Here is a 20,199-nt window from a genome sequence, read left to right on the forward strand (position 1 = left end):
TGTGGGGTGAGCTATCGTAAAATTCGTTCATAGCCTATTTCTACACCTCTTACAGAAGATTCCTACCAAATTTGAAGTCTATAGGAGCTATAGTTTAAAAACGGGAATTGTTCATTGTTAACGCCCCCGCAATCCCCTTTGGGGAATGAATTTCTTAAAATCTATTCATAGCTGACCTCTACATAGCAAAAGTAATATTCCTACCAAGTTTCACGTTTCTAAGTCTTATGGTTCCCGAGATTTCGTGGTGAGTGACTATATAGATGGGAATTCTTCGATTATCATCGAAATTTTTAACTTTTTATCGGGCTTTTTTAAAATTTTCTTACATACAAAACTTTCTCCTGACAATTCTGAAGATAAAAAAAAGCCCAATTGGTCCAGCCGTTCTCCAATACCGTGAGTAGATTCTTAGCTGAATGTAAAAAACCATAATCCGTTTAATACACTCTGTTGAAATCCATGAAAACAAAAGAATCAAGAGAAAATGCTTATCTTTTGTTTTTATTAGCGGGATAAATGTTCATAAAAGTAAAACAGCAATAAAAAAATGAAGGAATGTTGGAATTCAAAAAATAGATAGCCATAAACCATCTAGGAAAAATTTCGCATCGAATGGTGGTAGTTTCATGTCGATACGATCATTGGTTTAGCCGTGATTGAGCCTCAAACGAAGACCATTTTCATTATATATATATATAGATACATAAATACTTATAAACTGAAAACAAGTACAAGTATGCGCAAACAAGGGTGGAATTCCCTCCTAACCTAAACGAACGGCAGCTCCGAGTTTTTGAATTGAATTTTGAATTTGAACTTCTCATGTGTAAGAGACCTATGCCCTGCAGGGGGCGGGTAATGGATTGATATGATGACGGTGATGATAGCTTGCATCCTGGAGATAGACATTGAATAACTATTTTAAGCCGGGGTAAACAAGCTGTTCCTACCAGATTCTCTAAAAACGTAATCAAACGCGGACGAAGTTGCAGGCATAATATTGTCATAATGTAAAGCAATTTTAGCAGATTACATAATACAATGCCTTTTGCCGTATTAATATTTTTATAAGTACTCTCATCACTAGTGTACAAACGCTAACCTGGCAGCCAGTTCTTCAGCCAATATGTGATAGTCAAATGTCGCCTTTAGAAGTGAGATTCATTCAACTAACACTGATTACTGGACCAAGTGATATTTTAGATGTAGATGTATAAAAGACAAATCAAGCCGATTAGGATTTTTTTTTTAAATTCACACTAATACTGACGCCCGCACCGCGTACGTCGGGTAGGCAAACTCACCTGTTTAGAAACGTTGCAGGCCTCCACTCCCCACCACCGCACACGTCACTGGCGATTAGGAAACTACTAAAAAGTATACACAGAAATTCCTGAACTGAAGTTTTGAACAGAACTTTGGGTCACGTACTGTATACGTACGTCAGTGGTTGACGTTTAAAGCTTCTCTAATCACCGGCGTTGATATCATTTATTACGAAACGAAATTCTAATTATCGTCACGTTCACTAAGCGTAATATTTTAAATTATTATAATATTCAAATTTGAATATTCAATTTGCGAGTCGTTGCTTACACTCGTGTTCTTCTCAAACAAGTTTCGTTAATCCTTTGATGGTATTATTTACACGTAAGGCGTCGACGGAGCTGCCAGCTTCAATATTAATCTTTAAAAGATTAAAGTAATCTGGATACCACATGATGCTCTGTGAATAATAGGATATGAATGAATACAAAGTGAGGTATTGCTCACACTTATGCGCCGAGGTAACTAAATATCAACTTTTTTTATTTGATTCGACTTAAAATTTGACTTTTCCGTTTACTTGTTGAAAACCATTAACTTTTACAAGCAATTGTGCTTTCTTTCGACTCTAGGTATAATCCCGGAAGGTCCTGAAGTATTCACGTCATACGGCGTTTGTTATTCAAGTAAGTGTGTCGCGGATGGCTTTAAACGGGAGACAAATTGAGCTATGATGCCCATGTGCCGATCGATGTGTCGCACATGGACCCAGATATATATTATGGTGATGATATAAGATACTTCTGGGTACAACTGCAAATAGCTCATGGTATGCATGGTTTAAGTCCAGCTGTCCCTTTAGAAGCTGAAAGTACAAATGAAAACTGCTTAAGTACGTCCCATATTCGTACAGTTCCGAGCAAGGACGTGTCCCTCAATTCGAATTTTTGGCCGGAGGGCAAAGTTATAATTTTTAGCCTGATGGCAGTTGATACGACAGCGACGCTATAGCGAAGTAGCGGCGCTATAAGAAGTCTAGCAGTCTCGCAATACTTCTTGAAGTACGCTACTAATATCTTTAATCTGTAATTCTTTTAAAGTATTTTATTTAGGACAGTATTTAATGGCTTTTTTTATATGGGGCTAACCAGTTGCCTAAAACTATTTTCTTAATTCTGTCCCTAAAACAATTAACATTACAATGAAATAAATATTATTTAACAAGAAAGAGCGTTCTATAGGGTGATGTTATTTTTAATTTGAATATGTCTTGTATTGTTTCTCATTTTTAATAATATCTTATGTTTTTTCATTATATAGGCCTAGATGGCTGAAACAAACAATAAAATATATAATACACAAAATATATTATATGTTTTACATAATATATACAAAGACTAATCGGTGTAATATTGCAGATAAATCACAACGTTAATAGGTCGCTTGCAAACTGTAATTTAAGCACTGGCTACTGAATAAGCTACAGCCTGAGTTTCAGTCTGTCACGGACCGTACAAAGCGCCGTGCGTGATTCCGTTCCCTAACCACGCCTCCCCTTTATAATCTGTTATTCATCCACGCATGTATTATCCGATACCGATAGCGGAGTTCAAGGTTGGTCGCGCTGAAAACATATCGTACCCTCTCGTGAGTCGTGCTGGTGTCCCAAGCTGGGGCTTTGCGCTTTTATCAATAAAAGAGCGCTCCTCACGCCGCCTGTCGGCCACCGCCAGTGTCCCAGGGCTCACACTGCGCATGCTCCGCACTCCCAACATAGCTGCATTTATTGTCTGTAACTCTTTCACCCTGCAATCAATTCCCAACAAAATAATCCGATTTTTTTGTTTTATTCGTGATAAACAACTCGTATCAGTAATTCTAGAACGCGGAATGACTTTAGCTTGGCCTGAACTGTACTTTCATCGCCGACCTGAGCGATCTCGCGAGCTTATTCCTGTCATGTTTGTTATTGAAATGCAAAAACTATTTTCGTCCTAAGTGTCGTTTACACTGGAGCTTTGATACGGTAAGTGACTGTGTTATCATGTTGTTTGTATGTCAAGTTATCTGGAGTGTTGTTGGTGGGCGAACGTGAGTTGTTACTTTCACTGAGCGTTGAAGAATGAGGTTACTCTTTAAATAAGCCACGATTTTTACCGCGTCGCTCTGCAATATGATACTCATCATCACATCTGCGCATGCCATGTTTAATATTTAAGCGAAATGCATCCACTGCAAGGCTATATTATTGTAATTAGATACTCATATCATTGATGGGCTTATGAAGAATGCAACTTGGAGAAGGATTAGCCTATAATCCTACTTACCTTATTTAGTACAACTTCGCGTTTATAGTGAACCATTAACGTCATCGTAGTTTTTGATTTTTTATCTAAAATCACAAATTATAATTAAAGATGCCCGAAATTTTGTTGGATACGTTAGTTTTTTATCATTATAATTCCATTCTATGCCAGTTAACTATACATTGCTTACTTGTGGAGTCGGACGCTTATTCTGTTCAAAGCACGGAATCTGTTTTGTAGACTACAGGAATAGCCTGTACACATAAACATACAAACACGCAACGGATACAAAATGTTCTACATTCATTTAATACCACTGAAACAACACTGGGGTTTGATAATTGAAGTGTGTGAGCTTTTAGCACAATTTGTTATTTTAATCCGTTATTAATTTTTCTGTCACTTTAGGCACAAAAACAAAACTAAATATTTTTTAAGTCAGATTACATATTTTTTGTTTCTCTCTACATAATATATTCGTAAGCTAGGGCTTGATATAATTCGATTGGCAAGTTTTGGCAATTTCATAATGCACAAATCCAACTAATAATATTAATGCGAATGTTTGTAAGTATGGATGGATGTTTGTTTTGATGGACTCACGGTGTGAATCTTATATGCAAAAATTACTGAACCGATTTAGCTGAAATTTGGGACGAAGGTTAATTCACTGGATTAATACATAGGCTACTTTGTATCCCGGAAAAAAGTAGGTACGGGATTTATGACAAACCAAAAAAACTAATCGACGAAACCGCGGACAACAGTAAGTAAGATATAGATATACCTATGTGTCTAATGATTTATTGCTACTTAATTTTGATGGCCATTTTGCGCAGTGGGCAGCGACCCTGCTTTCTGAGTCCAAGGCCGTAGGTTCGTTTCCCACAAATGGAAAACGTTTATATTTTAAATATTTTTATACTAAATCCGTATGGGCACGGTACATTATTTCAAATGTATCAAATACCTACAGTAACATGGATTACTATACATGGATGGTGTGTCAAACATTGCTTAATCTTCATAGAAAGGAAAAGATACTATACTTGAAAATATGAAAATAAAAGATTGCATATTTGTGCAATAGCAAATAATAAGTCAGGATTAATTTCTCAACGCTGGACGGATACCTCCTCTTTCATAAGAGACGAAATTTACCCCGATGTGGGATGGCGGGCTGAAGTACGGGATTATTATCACATTAGTGATTATCAACCAAACAAATTCCTGACTGTGGACTAGTGCTAAAAATTATTCACTTCACAATTTTGGATTCGATCCGATAATCGAACCAATCCTTTATCGAACAGACTGACAATACAATGTATTTGTTTACTAACGATTCCCCGGAACTTCGTACGCGTATCACTTACCCAAACACACTTTTGTCTGCTATTCCACAGAATTACTGACACATTGCTTCGCTAGCCTGCCTAAGATACTTAGTGTAAAATAGCATATAACCTTCTTGAACAATTGTGCTATTGAACGCAAAAATATTATTCATACGTATATACTAAATTTTTTCTTTCGTGTCTTATTATGCAAACAATCTATTAAAAACGTTATCAGTGGAAATCGGATATATCAGATCGTTTTGAAAATATTACAAAAAAATAAAAGAATATCTCTTTTCATTTTAATTATTTCAACACGTTTGCTTTTCTTCTATTTTTAAAACATACTTTACAATATAAAGTACCAGTAACGAAAAGAGTTCCGGAGAAAATAAACATACAAATAAACTCTTTTATTTGAACACATTGAGCTTCGCTATATTTTTAGTTTCTGATATAATTGGCATATCAATGTTTTGTATAAATCTTTACGATAATGGGCGTTGTAGAGCGTCATTCTAAGGATTCTAACAAGGCCAAACAGCGACGTGACCCTCAAAATCATCGCATAATCCTTTATTACATAAAGTACATCCAATTACAAAAGTGCGGAGGCCCGCTCAATCGCTTGCATAACCCAATATTTACCATCCTTTGTGCCACAACAGGAATGTCGTTCGTTTCGCGTATTGTGTGTATTATACGTAATTCTTTTGTATCCTGCCCGGTATTAAGGATCGTGAGAATGTAGGTTAAGTTCAGGGTCGCGGTATGCAATGTAATGACTGTTCGCAAAATGAGTTTTATTTTTAGCAAGGGTCCATACGAACCGGATCTGGTGTGAAATGAACCGCAAATAGTTAAATAACATTACGGCTTTCTACAAGCTTTTATTTTAACTTTAACTTTTGTGTTCTGTGTGTTTGGTTCCAACCTTACAAGTTGCAGAGTTGCCTAGAGTTAAGCACTCGTGAAGATAAGAACTTTATACTAATTAAAAAAATATTTGGTGGGTATGAACCGATATTTTGATGGATTTGAGTTCCCTTATGTTAGCAAATCTGCCGTTGTATGTACATTTGGTTAAGAATAAAAATGTATCTTCGTTCAGACTGGTCAAAATTATGCATAATCTGTGTTCGGTCAGATCAAAAGAGAAGGTCATATAAAATGGCGGGAAAATAAGAGGTACAGAGGAGTACAGACAAGAGTGTCACGGGAAGATTGAAGAAGTTACCTCTTTGTAGTGAATTAACAGTGGGATATAAGTTCAGATAGATTGATGTTTGAGTTTATAATGTGTCGTTGTACTTAGATACTTAAACGATTAAACGTTGTAAGATATGAATATGGGGTTTATTTTACTTATAACTCTTTCATTTATCATAATTTGATAAATGAAGTAAGTAAGTACCTAGTTGGAAGCACCTAGAGTGTCCGCTGGCTATTAATTATGCGAGGTAAGTAGCATTAAATGCCAGAGGATATAAATTCAGGAACCACACAAAGGTACTTGTATTAAATAAATAGGGCTTAATTTACATATTCCAAAAATAGACATATATTGACAGCTTTACTTGCGGCTTTGCATTATACATACACGATAATTGGGAATAATTTTCTCAAAATCTAATAAAATTGAAATAATAATAGTAGAAATCTTTTTATTCGAGAAAGTTTGGGCTCTTAATCTCTGAAAGTCTCTGAATATAATGCCATATCTTCGGTTTTTGGAATACTAAACGTATTTTTGTTGTATTGGCTTGATATCAAAAGATATCGCGTTGTAAGACTTGTTTTTAGTTTAGTTCGTTGACAATACACAGATAAATTAGATGAACATTTATGTTATTATTTTTTCTAACTGTATTTAGCTGTTTCCACTGGTTGAGGGGCCACAGCAATAATGTATATTTGTTGTATAGCCTCAATAAAACCAAAAATATGTTTTAATTCTTATTAATAGTCTCTGAAAGCAGCTAATTGAAAAATACAAATACAAATAGAAATTGGTGTCTTATATTCTATCGATAGTATCTTATATGGCTACTTGGAAGCAGGTAGCTCCGCTTTCATCTCTCACATGATACTAAAATTATTAAATTGTAAATTGCGTTGTGACAAAAAATGTAATTCGCCATTTTGTGGTGGTGACCATCTTGGATTTGAAATTTGTCATAGTAATATTCTACTATTCAAGAACCTTAGTTAAATACCCATACTGATGGAGTCGCATTAAAAAATATGTGTTCCGCCATTTTGTGGCGGCGGCCCCACACACACACACACACACACACACACACACACACACACACACACACACACACACACACATGCAACGACACGTCAAACCTATAACACCCTGTCTTTTTTGTGCGGGGTTTAAAAATACAATTTTTAAAACAAAACCCAGTTAACGCTAACAACAACAACAAGCCTTCATTGATTTTGAAGTTGAATATAATTCTATTCCTGACAATAGAATTTTAGTACCTTTGTATTAAATTTGATGTCTAGGTCGACCAAATATAATGACTACCACAAAGTAAGACACAAGTTTCTTAGATGAGATAAATATAGAGTTACTATGCTGATCGGCTTACACACGAGCTATACAAATTAAGTGGGTCTGGGAGACGAAACTTTTGTCGAAAAAGGCGGGTAACAGGCCCTCAAGTAAAAAAGAAAACACACTATAAAGCACGCACGCCTGCATCATCACTTCCTATCACGTGCATTTTTTGTAAAAGAGTTATTTCCTTCGTCTCGAGAAATAATAGTAATGTTGCAAGATATAATATTTGTATAAAACCCCTTAACTTTCAATATATTGTACTTTATTTTACTATTGAACTCCTTTCATTTGATACTCATATTGAGGGCGTTGTGACAAAAAATGTAATTCGCCATTTTGTGGTGGTGACCATCTTGGATTTGAAATTTGTCATAGTAATATTCTACTATTCAAGAACCTTAGTTTAATACCCATACTGATGGAGTCGCATTAAAAAATATGTGGGCGGTAAAAATACAATTTTTAAAACAAAACCCAGTTAACGCTAACAACAAAAAAAGAAGTTGTAAGAAGAACCTATAATTGTTTAAATTGATAATCTGTAAAAAAAAATAATTAGATACAAGAATTAAGAATAAAAATATGACTATCATGTACAGAGACAAATTAAATAATATAATAAATCAATATAGGTACCTACCTATATTTCTTTTTGTTAGTTCGTTACATAGTTCCCTAATTCTAAAAAAAAATTAGGAAAGGTGAAAGTCTGGCCAGCCTGAATGACGAAGCCTGGGCCTTCTTCTTAGAAGGTAATATCTTAAATATTGGTACTAATATGTATATAACATTTCAGTTGTTATCAAATTTTGTATTAACAAAATATATGTACTACTTTATACGCACTTAAAATTTAAGGTGCCTAAGAAAGCGGTTTATAAATTCAGCTGAATCTGCAAGGACTTAGGCATAATAAAACACTGTCGAAAATAATGCTAAGGCCAACTAAAATAACAATTGATTTTATGTGCTGACGCGTAGCTCGGCAAGGATACTTACTTCGATTTTAATCTTTATGTCGTTCTTAAAAACGCCGAACGTAAAAACGTGCATAAAAAAAACTAAATTATATTTTTATTTCTTTCGTATTTATTTTAAATAAGCGTAGACTACATAATAAGGTTAAGCTACTTTAAGCTACGAAAAAAGCGACTCTTAAAGTGATCGAATCCGAAATAAAGGAGTATGCGTAACCAGCATGCCGTAAAAGATTCTTAAGAAGAAGTGGCAATATGCAGGTTAGACGCTGGAATGCTGGATGCTGAAATGTAAGGAAGACGAAGTGTTGGTAATCTGGAACTTTACAAGAAACCAGCAGTGGACTTTCGTTCCATCGATGAGCAAGACCAATAAAATCAAATAGCCCTTAGCGTCTGGAGTATTGCTTACGTCTCTGAGCCGGTGCACCTCAATTCAAATTCCTTCCATTTGAACGTATAAAAAAGCGCCCAGTTCAACTTCTCAGGCAATTCCAAATTGACTTAAACCTTACTTCCTAGCAACTATGAGATGTTAGCTGCCGTTTATGTTCTATCATCTCAATATAGTGACGGTTGTGAAAAGTTGATTGCACTTTTACAGAAATAAGAACATACAGAAACCGTGTACAGCACTAATATTGAAATATCAAAAGCCACTCCACTTTAGTAATATTTATCGAACAGGCGGGTAGTCACTTGATACCATTTAGCAGGGGAAAGTAATAATTTTTCCTCTAAAGTTCTATACGTTAACTATAAAAGGGGACAACGGGAAAAAGTTTGTGATCTAGCCACATTCCGCGGGTGTGAAGTATTCCCTGTTTTTAGACAATACACTGTATGCGATAATGGCTGATGGAGTATTCTGTATATTCTTAATTCCGTGCCACCTACCTTATTATAAAGAATTAACCTTAAATAAAAAAAACCTTAAATAAACCTTATTATAAATAGAAGCCTTATCGATTTGTAGAACAGATCAAAAGGTTCATAAAGTCGTTCTCGTTGTTCCATAAAGAAATTTATTTCGTCCGCTGTAATTATCTTTGAAGCAAATATACGCAGAAGGACAGAAGGGCAAGATATATTTTTTGCGAAAAATCCATAGTGGAAAGCAAGCAGACGGATAATATGAAAATAAGATAGTTTATCGTAATCCGCAATCATCAAAGGAAGGTATAGGTAGTAAACATGAATATTCTAGTAGTCGTAGAGCATTTTGCGAGCTCGTCCAGAGAATTTCCACCACCATGCTGATTTCTGCCGCTAAGCAGCGTTGTTGCAATGCTGTGTTCCAGTCTGAAGGACTTTGTTGCTGGTGTAGTTACAGGCTCGATATCTACGCCCTAGCATCTACAATAGTTGATGAGCACAGTAAAAATACTGGACGTGTTCCTAGTTCCTAGCATGCCCTGCAAGTATCGCTCTGATTATATGTAGGCCATGGTTTTCTACTTAGGTATCAATAGGTAGGTTAATCTGCTTGATCCATCCATAATACCTAATTATAAAACATAAGATTTTGTGAACTGACTCAAGAAACGAATGGGAAATCTTCCTTAGTTACCTATTATTTGCAATCGTCATAAGTTTTTCACAAAGACTCGATCTGTCCAATTATCCTTCGGCATACACAAACATAGCACCTCATTGTTACCTTGTTACCAATTTGTTATTGTTTGCGGCTCAATGAACACGAAATCAAATAAGTAAATAAAGGAGCAAATTATATATTTCGTTAACAATGAGAAAACCTGCACAATGGTCTCCGAATTACCGATAACTTTGATTGAAATTCCCGTTTTCAAAGCTAGAAGTACAGACCGCTAAGGATTCTCTTTGTTGCCCGGATTATATTTTGCTCACCAATACTATTTTTGTTTTACTACAGCTGAGCATTTTACTGCATTTTACCAGCACGGCTAGTAGGGGCAGGAGACAAATATATCCGAGGAAAGGATACAAATTTATCTTCTCGCACAGCTTTATCCAGTCTCAGAGCACAAGTGGAAATAATATCCAAATAATATATGTGTTATAATAAACGGGGGTAGACTTCTCCTCTTCCATATTTCCTCGCTTTAGCAGGTGGACACGTTAATTATGTTCCTTGTCAGGGGATATAATCGGGGGATATAATTTTGTATCCTGCCTGTCCTAGCCCTGCTGGATTATGAAGTCTTAGATGGTAGCGGGCTAATCTATGTTACGGAATTGGCAGTTATCCATCGGTTAAAATACCCCCACGGTTCGGTTGCTAAGCGACATCGTACCGGAACGTTAAATAGGTTTTTCTTTGTTTGTAGGGTATGAGCCACATCCGAAGCCTTCCATTAGACTTTTAATTAGTTTTTGTTTATATCGAATTTGGTTTAACTTGAAATTTACAAAATCCTATATTGGAATCGGTAAGGCCTAAGCGCGTATCAATCGATACAGCAGTGACCTATGTGAATTCGATAGGACCGACTTTGAAAGTCCAAAATAATGCAACCTGTAGTGTAAGTAGAAACAATAAGTTTCTACTTATTGTCTGGTAGATTACGTAAAGGCGTCGGACCGAGCCATCAGCTCTAATACCTGATAATAATCTCTATATATAAAAAAATACTTATCTTTATATAAGAGTTAGGGTTCGTGAATTGAGCTAATTCGACATACCCGACCGACGACAACATTTGACGACAGTGGTGAGCGCTGTGGTTTTGAGGTCCCAGGTTCAATACCGGCAGGGGCGATTTTAGAATTTATAATTTCTAAATTTTTCTCTGATCATGTCTGGTGAAAGGATTCCGCCGTGACTAGTTACCACCATGCCGACAATTACGTGCGCCTTAGTGATTTAGCGTTCCGGTAGGTACGATGTCGCGCAGACATCAATTGGTTGTATCGATCCATTATAACTGCTATTTCCCTAACAGGTTAGCCCGTTACCATCTTAGACTACATCATCACATACCAGCAAATGAGATTGCAGAAACCCAACCCACATTGGAGCAGCAAAATCACTGGCATATTTATTTATATCATTACCACTATCTATCTAAGTTATTTATAGGCACAGAAACCACATAATAATTAAAATTCAGTTTAAGTTTTTTTTTTTTGTAATTTTATAATCTATATTTTAATTTTTAAGTGTGATATATCAATATCATATTTATTAATTTTTTAAAAATATTTTAATAAGTTTTTTTTTGTTCTAATGTAAAACCCAATATAGGTTTATTCATCCTGAACAAGTGAAAATAGCGTGAAGATGACATGAAAAAATTAATAAAATAATATTTCTAAAACAGCAAAGAACATACAATTACATTGAAATTATGTGTCAAATTAAAAAAAAATAAGAAGTTTGCCTATTAAAAGACCTTCGTAACATTTTATCCAACGCAGACTGTACCAAAGGTTTTATTGTGAGGTGCTTCTACCCAGTGTTTATGGGATAGTAAAACAATTATACAGGAGCTTAAACTGCAACATAAACTCGGATAAGACGGAATTACTGCTAGTCTACTGCCTGTAATGGTTCCGTAAATATGCGTTAGATGTCGCTAGTTTTAACACCACGTAGTTCTTACTTTAAAGGCATATTAGCGCCAGTAGTCACCACAACAGATTAGACAAGAGAAAGCCGGACTTGTGCACTGAGGATTCCGTGTCTTAGAAGATAACATTTAATTAATTATTTTTTAAATTTTAGTCAACCGTCGCGAAAACAAAAAAAAATAATAAGTAACTACTTACGCTTTCGTTTGGGAGGATAATTGTTATATCTATCTATTAACTCAGTCAGATTTGATGCCTTTATGCGGCATTATATATTTTTTTACATTATATGATAAACTAGCTTTTGCCTGCGTCTTCGCTCACGTTAAGTTCGACTTTTTATTTGGTAAATTTTAACTACAAAGTTTTAAAAAAAGTCTTGCTGCTAATAGAAAAATATGAACGCAAATTACTTAAAAAATCTGAAACTTTTATATAAATTTACAACCCTATTTGATGCCTTTGGAGTTGGAACTTTTAAAATCTAGAAACACTTATTTCTTTATTTTTAATGAAAAACCAAAACTTGTAACTTGTAAAATAAATTCATAAATGAAAGATTTTATACAAACTTCCATCCCCCTTTAACCCTCTTAGGGTTGGAATTTTCAAAAATCCTTTTTTTTAGCGAATGCCTACGTTGTAATAACTATCTGTGTGCAAAATTACAGCCCGATCCGTCAAGTGGTTAGAGCTGTGCGTTGATAAATCAGCCAGTCAGTCAGTCAGTCACCTTTGTCTTTTATATATATGATAAATAAAAATCTATTTTGTATGCAAATAAATCATTTTCATAGAATAACCTAGGTAATTAGCCTAGTAACTTGTTGGAATAGGTTAACTACGCGAACCACTACTCTATTACTATTTTTTAGAAGATTTTTGTATTTCCTATAGTAGTGTATAGTTGTATTGATTATAGATTGCAATTTTAGACTTCAAGCAGTTTCTGAGAAACAGTCTCCACACAGGACTCGCACCGGAACTTAAATGGCAGAATAAACGGGTAAAAATATAAACGAAATTGCTAGCGTCGCGTTTACTTGTCAACGTAGGTATAACTAAACTTATGAGCCTAATGCCAATCATATCATTATTTAGCTTACCTTGCATAAATGAATTATATTAAAAATAATTAATTTAAAAAATGCATTTTGCCATGAATAATTATTGTAATAACTAACTTTTAATGTAAAAAGGCAAACTTCGTAACGTATTTTGTTGAACTTTTAACAAGGTTATTTTAATTACGTACTTACATCTGTTATTATTCAATAGACACCTGATAATATATATAAGGGCTTTATTAATCTATCGTTTCGAGTTAGAGCCAATAAATTGGCGCGCCAATTAATTTCAGTGACAAATATCGGACAATAAGCTGATACTATCAATCTCTTGTTGGCCCCTAATTGGATCCTGGGAAGGGTTTGAGCGTTAAGGTGAAGGTCCACACAAAATAATTAATTGGTCCCTGATAGGTACTTTTTTGCCAACACGTGTCAATTATTGTTAGTGTAAACGTAATAACAGCGTCTGCGCGCGCGTGTTTATTTCTGTGTGTGTGGGTGTGTGTGTCTGTCTGTGGCATCGTATTTCCCGAACAGATGAACCTATTTAACTACCTATTTAATCTGTGACTGTCGAGTTACATTAATGAACAGGACTGATTAAATTTTATTTGTGTAATGCAATCGATTTGAATAACAACTGCTGCTCGTGCTTCAGCCACGACTTCGAACCAAAAACACACCAACCTTTTTGGAAGAAACCAAATAAATTGACAGTTGACAATGACTAACTGAAAGGCGAATAAGGAAATTTTTGATTTTGTTTTTTTTTTGTTTGAAAGGGGAATTAGTCCGGATTGTCCTTGGCTGATTTCTGATAAAGATCAGTCCTGTTACCTGTATGACAACTTTTGAAGTTATCATACTTATCCAAGATTTCATTTAATCGCGAATTACATTTTTTCACAACTTACTCAAAATGGGTATCTCGACTTTACCAGTAGAATACACTACGACAAATCCTGATTCAAATACTGATCCTAGATTTCCGCCACCAAGAAAAAGAGCATCAAATAAAAGAGCGTTAGTTGTAGAATAATGTACACTTAAATGAAACACATGGGCTTTTTAAATTGTACAGTAAAAGAATATTAAAAAAGAACTTGAATCGCAAATAGTACAATATAACAAATTTGTATTATAACGAGCGAATGCCCGCAACTTCATCTGCATAGTACTCCTGAGACTCTGACTAACGAAAACAGTGACCGTCTCCAATAAAGCATTAAAAACCACTCCACTTTAGTAGTGTTTCTCGAACAAGTGGTTAGTCACTTCATTATTTTTAGCAGATGACTGTAATTACTTTACCTCTAATGTTCTTAACGTTTGACATAAAATGGGGAAAGTAGGAAAAGTTTGTGAGCTAGCAACATTCCACGGGTGTGAAGTGAGATGTGTGCGGGCGTTTTCAGTGTTCTCGGACACAATTCACTGCATGCCATAAATGTTTGTGGGTTTCTGGAGCAAAGCTGGTTAATAGGAAAATACTATTGTGTTTTGTGGATATAACTAGAAAAATAAATATACAAAGTTTAATTATTATTTAAGCCATTTGGTGGAAATATTAAAAAAAAATTATTAATAAGAGTTATTAATTTAATAATTAGGAATATTTTTTTCAATTTTAATAGATATAACTTGAAAAAATACAGACTTTTATGTCCTCCACCTCCGTGGGGCTAGGCACAGGTAGGAGACAAAAATTATATCCCCCGAATATGTCCCCTGACAGGGGATATAATTAACGTGTCTACCTGCTAAAACACGGGAACATGTAATAGGAGAAGTTTACCCCCGTTTATTATTAAACATATATTATTTGGATATCATTTCCACTTGTGCGCCAGTGCTCTGAGAGTTGATAAAGGTGTGGGAGAAGATAGATTTATATCCTTTCCCCAGGGAGATAATTGTCTCCTGCCCAGGCTAGTCGTGCTGGGGTGCTTAAAAATATTTTATTATAATTACACATTTCTACGTTTAGCCGTGCCTCGTCTTATATTGGAAAGAAGGTTTTAGATATCTCTCTCTACACGCCTTCTCACCAGTAATATTGCTTGCTTTTGCTTTGCTTGCATACTGCAAATGAAATAATGGATACTTTATATTTACCGAGATAGATTCCAACGTTAATAGGACCCTAGTTTGCCGCGACTTATGTTAGTTTCGGTGTTTTAAGCATCCCTCGGAAATCGTATTCTATTACGAACTCATCAGAATCACTTCAACCGATTGAAGTCCACTGCTGGACATAGGTCTTTTGTAGGGAGTTCCAAAATCCACGGTCCTGGGCCGCTTGTTTCCAGAGGCTCCCAGCGACTCGTTTGATGTCGTCTGTCCACCTCGTTGGTGGCCGACCAACGCTTCGTTTACCTGTCACCATTCCAGCACCTTGAAACTACAACGTCCATCGTCCAAGCTATGCGCAAGGTCCTATTACGGTCTATAAAGTATAATTTATGTATATCTCGAATGCATTACATTTTGAAACATTCTCTGTATGCAGTTTTTTTTAATCATATTTAGTGAGAGATAGGGAGAACTATCTATATTCTTTATATTTAGCATTTTGTACAGTATGTCACTGTGTACAATGTATATAAGTGTTTCTAGGCTGTCAACATGTGCCATTGACCGTGCCGCTAATGTATTCCTTTCAAATTCAACACAATTGTGAGACAATATAATATAAAGACACAAAAACTGGAAGACAAAAAAGATTCATTTAAGAGAGTTGTCCTCTAATACGCCTTCAAGGTTAGGTTTTGTGTTATTGATACCTAAAATAATGCTAGCGTGCAAACGAACGAAGCATTGAACAGGAGTGATTTCGCTTCGTAATCAAAGCTTTATTATTCCATACTATTAATAAAGATTAAAATAGCTACGGTATTCTTCTACTAAATAGCATTCTCTTCTAAAGAAAAACGCTTGAGCACATTATGATGTAATGAAATTGTACCATTGTAAATCGCAAGCTATGTGATTGACGCGTCTTGCAATGCTACCCTGTGCCTATCAATCTTAGGTGTAGGTGATGAACCTCATATGCCTGTTATTCCACGGGCAAACCACACCCTTCAGACCGGAACACAGCATCGCAGCTTGGCGACAGCAATGCTGGTTTGCGGAAGAAATAAGCTTCTCGGTAGTACTTCTCCGGACAAGCGCTGTCACGAAAAGCTCCTCGCTTAGAACAATGAATAATACCTACCTTCATCGTTCTTAGGCCCTACCCCTTCTTTAGATCTGACAGCACTTTCCAAATGTCAGAGCGTATCCCAAAACTCTGCATAACTATTCCGACATTATGCTACTGTTATTAAAAGGGCCTATTTATTTATTTATACTCTTTATTTGTACACCGCTCAAAAAACGAGACAAAAAAAAAGAACAAACACATGAAGAATGAAGCAGGATACAAAAGGCGGCCTTATCGCTATCGGCCTATCGCTTAAGTAGCGATCTCTGCCAGGCAACCTTAGGATTAGGAAAACTAAAAAGAAAAACGAATAGGTGGGGTACACTATTTAGTACATACATACAAATATCTACACACTAATTCATAAACCAGACTACACAAATACAATAATTCTATTGATAAATATAAAAAATAAATATAGTAATACATATTTTAACATACCATTAATACTTAAATATGAGTTTGAGTGGATAAATAAATAATAATAGTCGTCTTTACTGAGCGAGATAATGAGCCTTAACAGCATTTTTAAATATGCCCAGTAACTTCGACTGTCTTATGTTCAATGGGAGTGCATTCCACTATTCAGTAGCCTGTGAGTGTAATATGAATAAAAACTACCTTAAAATCAAATCCACTCTAAAAAAAGACAAGTCCAACGTAACACAATATGAACGTGCGTCAAGCAAACCAATTACTTGTGAGTACAGGCGTAACTAAGCGAACGTCCTATATTCGTCCTTTTTCAAAAGGTAATTAATAAATACCATATTTGCACTTCGATGTACCTACTGAAAATACGCTCATAAATCAAATGCTTTAATTCAAATTAGTATCCGAGAACAAAGCAGGTTCATTTAGCTGCAAAAAATTGTAGTTCTTTTTTACTACATAATAGGGCTTCCAGAAAATATTCAACAAATTGTGAGCTTAACGTACGCCCGTGCATTTTGATTCCGTCTGCTTTAAATTCCTCTCTCAACGAGCGAGGAAAATGTTGCTTTGACACGTTTTTAAAGACCCAAGACTTGTAATTTAACATTACTTTGCTTGAGCGGTTTCGCTTGCGTTATTCAAATTTCTCAGCGAGAAAAATTCTTCAGTACCTACTTCTATTTTTGTTTGATTCCCTAGCAACATCTGATGTACCTAGGTGAAAGTTTAAAGTAAGTACTTTAATTTTTGACCTTTTTATATAAAGAGGGAGATTGGGTTGTTGATGATGAAGATTACTAGCAAATATATATATATAATAGGTTTTGGTGATAAGTCTTTTCGAGATATCTTTTATTTATTACTAGTTTTTGCCGCGTTTATTACGGTTTTTATAAATTCCGTGGGAACCGTCTGTTTTCCTAGGATAAAAAGTAGATACTTAGTCTATTCTACTCTCCGTCCTTACATCTAAATCTTCGTCAAAAATCGAGTTCATTGGCTGCTTAGTCAGGGCGTGAAGGACAAACAAACAAACGAAAAAAGTAACAAACGCACTTTTGCATATATACAACTAGCGGTTTCTCGCGACATATGCTGTCAAAGGCTTTCTTTGGAACAATTTTGTCGTACATTATTTTATCGGCTAAAAATCCCTGATTTTGTAAGATTATTAATTGGTGCTATGCTCCTTGGTCTTAGCGTGATGATATATAGCCAAAACCTTACTCGATAAAAGGGCTATCCAACAGTGAAGGAATTTTTCTTTTTGGACCAGTAGTTCCTGAGATTATCGCGCTCTAGTAAACAAACAAACTCTTTAGCTTTATCTATACTTATAATAAAACTGTAACTGGAATATTTCTGTACATTTAATATATTTTGAAAATTTTGATTGGGGGATGCTTTGTAATCGATACTGAGCCCTAAACCAATTTTTATTTAATTTTTGTCTGTCTGTCTGTCTGTCTGTCTGTCTGTCTGTCTGTCTGTTTGTCCAGGCATCACATGAAAACTACTTAACGGATTTAAATAAAATTTGATATACTGGTAGCTGGTATTCCGGGTCAACATATAGGATACTTTTTATCCCGATAAACAATAAGTTTCCTCCGGGAAACGGTATGAAAATTTTTATGAATTTTACTTTATAGCTCCGTTAAATTTGAACCGATTTTAAAATTTATTTGTTTATTTGAAAGTTTATACTAACAAGCATGTACTCTGTAATTTTAATGAAGATCTGATAAATATTGTTGGAGATAAATGACATAACTCTTCACAGATACTAGCAAGTCGCAAGGCATATGGCACAACGATTGAATGCATGCGTACCGTCCTATTTCTGTAAATTGGCTAAAATATAACGATGTTTTCTAAAGATGTCATGCCGACTTTTAAGTCAAAAAATAAAGCGGTCCGCCCGGCCGCGAATAACATAGTTTGGAAATAAAACATGACCTGGTAGCGTTGCAATTTGTTTTTAGGTTTTTTAGGATATTGAAACCTCTAATAACCGATTGGGTGCAGACGAAGTTGCGCGGGTCAGCTAGTATATTAATATAAGATTAGTAAGGATTCCATTACAAGTAAGCCCTTGACGGCAATCTCACCTGATGGTAAATGATTATGCAGTCTAAGATGGTAGTGGTCTAACTTGTTAGGAGTCTAACAGTTACATAAAACCTCTAGTCGGTATCTATGTGGCATGGTACACCTGTAATAATGCGGAATAGGTGCTTCAGAATTGGTGTAATTTTTATTCCAAAGATAAAACTGCTACTTACAAAATTCAAATTCAAATTCTAAATTCATTTATTTGAATTAGGCCTTGTATAAGCACTATTGAAACATCAAGTATTTCTGTTTGTAGTAAATCTACCACCGGTTTTGAAGGCAGCTTCTACCGAGAAGAAGTCGGGGTTTCAAAAAGCAGCACTTAGTTTTCCAATATACCTATTTGAAAACATTTTCTAACTTAATTTTTTTTTTTTTGTAAAAATTTAAATAATAACTAAATAATAAATTCAACAACTTCGATTAATAACGACTAAGACACCTTGAGGTTCTCGTTAACATATTTTTTATTTATTAATTAAATTCATACTATTAATGTCTTTAAATGGCGAATATTGTGCCCGTAATTGTATCTACTTAGTTAGTTAATTTAACCAGTTTTAACTTTTACGCGAGACCACGTAACGTGCTTTTTCTTCACAGAAGATCTGCCTGAAGGAAAAAGCTTTAGAGTTAAAGTCTTAAGGAAACATAAATTCGCAGGTTATTTCAGGGGCAATCAATTTTAATCCATATCTTAATTTCATATAAACGTTTCTTCGCGAAAGCCGCTACTGGTTCAAAAAGTCTTGCGAAAAATGGCTGACCTATTTACAAAATGGATTTATTGCCTATATAAAAGTAAGGATTGATTTACCGGCGCCGTTTCTTCGCGTTTTCATTACGGTACAGAAAATATTTTAATGAGGTTACAAGGCCTTTATGCCATCGTAAATATGGCTTAATGTATAGCATCCAGATTCGTTTTAATGTTTTTCGGAGGAAATTTAAACCATATGAAAAGCACAAAACTTTGCCTCTAAACAGCAGAAACGTACGCACGGTTTGTCTTTATTGAACTTTCATTAATCATCAAAATATTTCCTTGCTTCAGTTATTGAGCCTCTTTCAACGCCAATAATTCTCTCCGTCTCCAGTAGGTATTTATCAATTCCGCCGGCCAACATCTTGACTCGGTTCACTGAATATTCTTGATGGTCGAATGACCTACTTAGAATAGAATAAGAAAACATACTTTAATTAATCAAATCGTTAAAAGCGATGTTTTCTTCTGAAATGTATGAACGCTTGCAAATTGGTTTAAAACGCTAAAATCTAGGTCGCAATATTTAAAATTCCACGTATTCGTATAACTCACGAAGAAACAAAATAGCGTTGAACGTGAAGTCGGCCTC

Source organism: Pararge aegeria, chromosome 6 (assembly GCF_905163445.1).
Source record: "Pararge aegeria chromosome 6, ilParAegt1.1, whole genome shotgun sequence".
NCBI lineage: Eukaryota > Metazoa > Arthropoda > Insecta > Lepidoptera > Nymphalidae > Pararge > Pararge aegeria.